Consider the following 6,906-nt stretch of genomic DNA (forward strand, 5'->3'; position numbering starts at 1 on the left):
ACTTTACTGCGTGATCCAAAGCAGAAAAAACCCTCGATCAGGTCAACATATATGTTAAAACTGCGAAAGTATGACCCTGATGTGGGCAAATCCCAGGCCTAACCTAGACCTAACATGCGTTGTCCTCTAAAATATTTATCAAGACCAGGTTTAATTTACTGTTTCAGCGTGGTACCACATTACTACGCGATACAATCCAGAAACAGCCCAGGATCAAGCCATGAAGTATGAGAAATATGCGAAAGTATGAGCCTGATGAGGGCATATCCTAGACCAAACCCAAACCTAACATGCGTTATCCTCTAAAATATTCATCCAAACCAAGTTTAATGGACTGCTTCAGTGTGGTACCACTTTACTACGTGATTCAAAGCAGAAAAAACCCTCGGTCAGGTCAACATGTATGTTAAAACTGCGAAAGTATGACCCTGATGAGGGCAAATCCCAGGCCTAACCTAGACCTGACATGCTTTGTCCTTTGAAATATTGATAGAAACCAGGTTTAATTGACTGTTTCAGTGTTGTACTTCATTACTACGTGATGCAATCCAGAAAAAGCCCAGGATCTAGCCATCAAGTATGAGAAATATGCGAATGTATGAGCCTGATGAGGGCGAATCCCAGACCTATCCCAGACCTAACTTGCGTTATCCTCTAAAATATTGATCCAAAACAGGTTTAGTGGACTGTTTCAGTGTGGTACCACACTACTACGTGACCCAAACCGGAAAAAACCCAGGATCTGTTCAACAAGTATGTGAAAAACGCGAAAGTATGAGCCTGATGAGAGCAAATCCCAGACCTAACCTAGACCTAACATGAATTATTCTCTAAAATATTGATCGAAACCAGGTTTAATTGACTGTTTCAGTGTTGCACTTCGTTACTACGTGATCCAAACCAGTAAAAACCCAGGATCCGTTCAACAAGTATGTGAAGAATGCGAAAGTATGAGTCTGATGAGTGAAAATCCCAAGCTTAACCTAGACCTAACATGCGTTATCCTCAAAAATATTGATCGAAACCAGGTTTAATCGACTGTTTCAGTGTGGTACCACACTACTACGTGACCCAAACCTGAAAAAACCCAGGATCTGTTCAACAAGTATGTGAAAAACGCGAAAGTGTGAGCTTGATGAGGGCAAATCCCAGACCTATCCCAGACCTAACTTGCGTTGTCCTCTCAGATATTGATGGAAACCAGGTTAAATTGACTGTTCCAGTGTTGTACTTCATTACTACGTGATCCAATCCAGAAAAAGCCCAGGATCTAGCCATGAAGTATGAGAAATATGCGAAAGTATGAGCCTGATGTGGGCAAATCCTAGACCTAACCCAAACCTACCATGCGTTAGCCTCTAAAATATTTATCAAGACCAGGTTTAATTTAATGTTTCAGTGTGGTACCACATTACTACGTGAACCAAACCAGAAAAAACACAGGAGCCGTTCAACAAGTATGTGAATAATGCGAAAGTATGAGTCTGATGAGTGAAAATCCCAGGCCTAACCTAGACCTAACATGCGTTATCCTCTAAAATATTGATCGAAACCAGGTTTAATCGACTGTTTCAGTGTGGTACCACATTGCAACGTGATCCAAACCAGAAAAAACCCAGGATCAGTTCAACGAGTATGTGAAAAACGCGAATGAATGAGCCTGATGAGGACGAATCCCAGACCTATCCCAGACCTAACTTGCGTTATCCTCTAAAATATTGATCGAAACCAGGTTTAATTGACTGTTTCAGCGTGGTACCGCATTACTACGTGATACAATCCAGAAACAGCCCAGGATCTAGCCATGAAGTATGAGAAATATGCGAAAGTATGAGCCTGATGAGGGCAAATCCTTGACCTAACCCAAACCTAACATGCGTTATCCTCTAAAATATTGATCCAAACCAGGTTTAATGGACTGCTTCAGTGTGGTACCACTTTACTACGTGATCCAAAGCAGTAAAAACCCTCGATCAGGTCAACATGTATGTTAAAACTGCGAAAGTATGACCCTGATGAGGGCATATCCCAGGCCTAACCTAGATCTAACATGCGTTGTCCTCTAAAATATTGATGGAAACCAGGTTTAATTGTCTGTTTCAGTGTTGTACTACATTACTACGTGATGCAATCCAGAAAAAGCCCAGGATCTAGCCATCAACTATGAGAAATATGCGAAAGAATGAGCCTGATGAGAGCAAATCCCAGACGTAACCTAGACCTAACATGAATTATTCTCTAAACTATTGATCGAAACCAGGTTTAATTGACTGTTTCAGTGTGGTACCACATTACTACGTGATCCAAACCAGTAAAAACCCAGGATCCTTTCAACAAGTATGTGAAGAATGCGAAAGTATGAGTCTGATGAGTGAAAATCCTCGGCCTAACCTAGACCTAACATGCGTTATCCTCAAAAATATTAATCGAAACCAGGTTTAATGGACAGTTTCAGTGTGGTACCACATTACTACGTGATCCAAACCAGAAAAAAACCCAGGATCTGTTCAACAAGTATGTGAAGTATGCGAAAGTATGAGTCTGATAAGGGCTAATCCCAGACCTAAACTAGACATAACTTTCGTTATCCTCTAAAATATTGATCGAAACCAGGTTTAATTGACTGTTTTAGTGTGGTACCACTTTACTACGTGATCCAAAGCAGAAAAAACCCTCGATCAGGTCAACATGCATGTTATAACTGCGAAAGAATGAGCCTGATGAGGGCAAATCCCAGACCTATCCCAGACCTAACATGCGCTATCCTCAAAAATATTAATCGGAACCAGGTTTAATCGACTGTTTCAGTGTGGTACCATATTAATACGTGATCCAAACCAGAAAAAACCCAGGATCTTGTCAACGAGTATGTGAAGTGTGCGAAAGTATGAGTCTGATGAGGGCTAATCCCAAACCAATCCCAGACCTAACTTGCGTTATCCTCTAAAATAATGATCGAAACCAGGTTTAATTGACTGTTTTCGTTGTGGTACCACTTTACTACGTGATCCAAAGCAGGAAAAACCCTCGATCAGGTCAACATGCATGTTAAAACTGCGAAAGTATGACCCTGATGAGCGCAAATCCCAGGCCTAACCCAAACCTAACATACGTTATCCTCTAAAATATTGATCCAAACCAGGTTTAATGGACTTTTTCAGTGTGGTACCACACTACTACGTGATCCAAACCAGAAAAAACCCAGGATCAGTTCAACAAGTATGTGAAAAACGCGAAAGTATGAGCCTGATGAGGGCAAATCCCAGACCTGTCCCAGACCTAACTTGCGTTATCCTCTAAAATATTGATCGCAACCAGGTTTAATTGACTGTTTCAGTGTTGTACTTCATTACTACGTGATGCAATCCAGAAAAAGCCCAGGATCTAGCCATCAAGTATGAGAAATATGCGAAAGAATGAGCCTGATGAGAGCAAATCCCAGACCTAACCTAGACCTAACATGAATTATTCTCTAAAATATTGATCGAAACCAGGTTTAATTGACTGTTTCAGTGTGGTACCACATTACTACGTGATCCAATCCAGATATTGCCCAGGATCCAACCATGAAGTATGAGAGATATGCGAAAGTATGAGCCTGATGAGGGCAAATCCTAGACCTAACCCAGACCTAACATGCGTTATCCTATAAAATATTTATCAAGACCAGGTTTAATTGATTGTTTCAGTGTGGTACCACATTACTACGTGATCCACACCAGAAAAAAACCCAAGACCCGTTCAACAAGTATGTGAAAAACGCGAAAGTATGAGCCTGATGAGGGCAAATCCCAGACCTATCCCAGACATAAATTGCGTTATCCTCTAAAATATTAATCGAAACCAGGTTGAATTGACTGTTTTAGTGTGGTACCACTTTACTACGTGATCCAAAGTAGAAAAAACCCTCGATTAGGTCAACATGTATGTTAAAACTGCGAAAGTATGACCCTGATGAGGCCAAATCCGAGGCCTAACCTAGACCTAACATGCGTTATCCTCTAGAATATTGATCCAAACCAGGTTTAGTGGACTGTTTCAGTGTGGTACCACATTACTATGTGATCCAAACCAGAAAATAACCCAGGATCTGTTCAACGAGTATGTGAAGTGTGCGAAAGTATGAGTCTGATGAGGGCAAATCCCAGACCTATCCCAGACCTAACATGCGTTATCCTCTAAAATATTTATCAAGACCAGGTTTAATTGACTGTTTCAGTGTTGTACTTCATTACTACGTGATGCAATCCAGAAACAGCCCAGGATCTAGCCATGAAGTATGGGAAATATGCGAAAGTATGAGCCTGATGAGGACAAATCCTAGACCTAAGCCTGACCTAACATGCGTTGTTCTCTAAAATATTTATCAAAACCAGGTTTAATTGATTGTATCAGTGTGGTACCACACTACTACGTGACCCAAACCGGAAAAAACCCAGGATCTTGCCATCAAGTATGAGAAATATGCGAATGTATGTGCCTGATGAGGGCGAATCCCAGACCTATCCCAGACCTAACTTGCGTTATCCTCTAAAATATTGATCCAAACCAGGTTTAGTGGCCTGTTTCAGTGTGGTACCACACTACTACGTGACCCAAACCGGAAAAAACCCAGGATCTGTTCAACAAGTATGTGAAAAACGCGAAAGTATGAGCCTGATGAGGGCAAATCCCAGACCTATCCAAGACCTAACTTGCGTTGTCCTCTAAGATATTGATGGAAACCAGGTTTAATCGACTGTTTCAGTGTTGTACTTCATTACTACGTGATGCAATCCAGAAAAAGCCCAGGATCTAGCCATCAAGTATGAGAAATATGCGAATGTATGAGCCTGATGAGGGCGAATCCCAGACCTATCCCAGACCTAACTTGCGTTATCCTCTAAAATATTGATCCAAAACAGGTTTAGTGGACTGTTTCAGTGTGGTACCACACTACTACGTGACCCAAACCGGAAAAAACCCAGGATCTGTTCAACAAGTATGTGAAAAACGCGAAAGTATGAGCCTGATGAGAGCAAATCCCAGACCTAACCTAGACCTAACATGAATTATTCTCTAAAATATTGATCGAAACCAGGTTTAATTGACTGTTTCAGTGTTGCACTTCGTTACTACGTGATCCAAACCAGTAAAAACCCAGGATCCGTTCAACAACTATGTGAAGAATGCGAAAGTATGAGTGTGATGAGTGAAAAACCCCGGCCTAACCTAGACCTAACATGCGTTATCCTTTAAAATATTGAATGAAATCTGGTTTAATCGTCTGTTTCAGTGTGGTACCACATTACTATGTGATCCAAACCAGAAAATAACCCAGGATCTGTTCAACGAGTATGTGAAGTGTGCGAAAGTATGAGTCTGATGAGGGCAAATCCCAGAACTATCCCAGAGCTAACATGCGTTATCCTCTAAAATATTTATCAAGACCAGGTTTAATTGAATGTTTCAGTGTGGTACCACATTACTACGTGAACCAAACCAGAAAAAACCCTGTATCTGATCAACAAGTATGTGAAGAATGCTAAAGTATGAGTCTGATGAGTGAAAATCCCAGGGCTAACCTAGACCTAACATGCGTTATCCTCTAAAATATTGATCCAAGCCAGGTTTAATGGACTGTTTCAGTTTGGTACCACTTTACTGCGTGATCCAAAGCAGAAAAAACCCTCGATCAGGTCAACATATATGTTAAAACTGCGAAAGTATGACCCTGATGTGGGCAAATCCCAGGCCTAACCTAGACCTAACATGCGTTGTCCTCTAAAATATTTATCAAGACCAGGTTTAATTTACTGTTTCAGCGTGGTACCACATTACTACGCGATACAATCCAGAAACAGCCCAGGATCAAGCCATGAAGTATGAGAAATATGCGAAAGTATGAGCCTGATGAGGGCATATCCTAGACCAAACCCAAACCTAACATGCGTTATCCTCTAAAATATTCATCCAAACCAAGTTTAATGGACTGCTTCAGTGTGGTACCACTTTACTACGTGATTCAAAGCAGAAAAAACCCTCGGTCAGGTCAACATGTATGTTAAAACTGCGAAAGTATGACCCTGATGAGGGCAAATCCCAGGCCTAACCTAGACCTGACATGCTTTGTCCTTTGAAATATTGATAGAAACCAGGTTTAATTGACTGTTTCAGTGTTGTACTTCATTACTACGTGATGCAATCCAGAAAAAGCCCAGGATCAAGTCATCAAGTATGAGAAATATGCGAAAGAATGAGCCCGATGAGAGCAAATCCCAGACCTAACCTAGACCTAACATGAATTATTCTCTAAAATATTGATCGAAACCAGGTTTAATTGACTGTTTCAGTGTGGTACCACATTACTACGTGATCCAATCCAGAAATAGCCCAGGATCCAGCCATGAAGTATGAGAAATATGCGAAAGTATGAGCCTGATGAGGGCAAATCCTAGACCTAACCCAGACCAAATCTACGTTATCCTATAAAATATTTATCAAGACCAGGTTTAATTGATTGTTTCAGTGTGGTAACACATTACTACGTGATACACACCAGAAAAAACCCAAGACCCGTTCAACAAGTATGTGAGAAACGCGAAAGTATGAGCCTGATAAGGGCGAATCCCAGACCTATCCCAGACCTAACATGCGTTGTCCTCTAAGACATTGATGGAAACCAGGTTTAATTGACTGTTTCAGCGTTGTACTTCATTGCTACGTGATACAATCCAGAAAAAGCCCAGGATCTATCCATCAAGTATGAGAAATATGCGAAAGAATGAGCCTGATGAGAGCAAATCCCAGACCTAACCTAGACCTTACAAGAATTATTCTCTAAAATATTGATCAAAACCAGGTTTAATTGACTGTTTCAGTGTGGTACCACATTACTAGGTGATCCAATCCAGAAATAGCCCAGGA

This window comes from Colletes latitarsis, unplaced genomic scaffold, assembly GCF_051014445.1.
Source record: "Colletes latitarsis isolate SP2378_abdomen unplaced genomic scaffold, iyColLati1 scaffold0006, whole genome shotgun sequence".
NCBI classification, from domain to species: domain Eukaryota; kingdom Metazoa; phylum Arthropoda; class Insecta; order Hymenoptera; family Colletidae; genus Colletes; species Colletes latitarsis.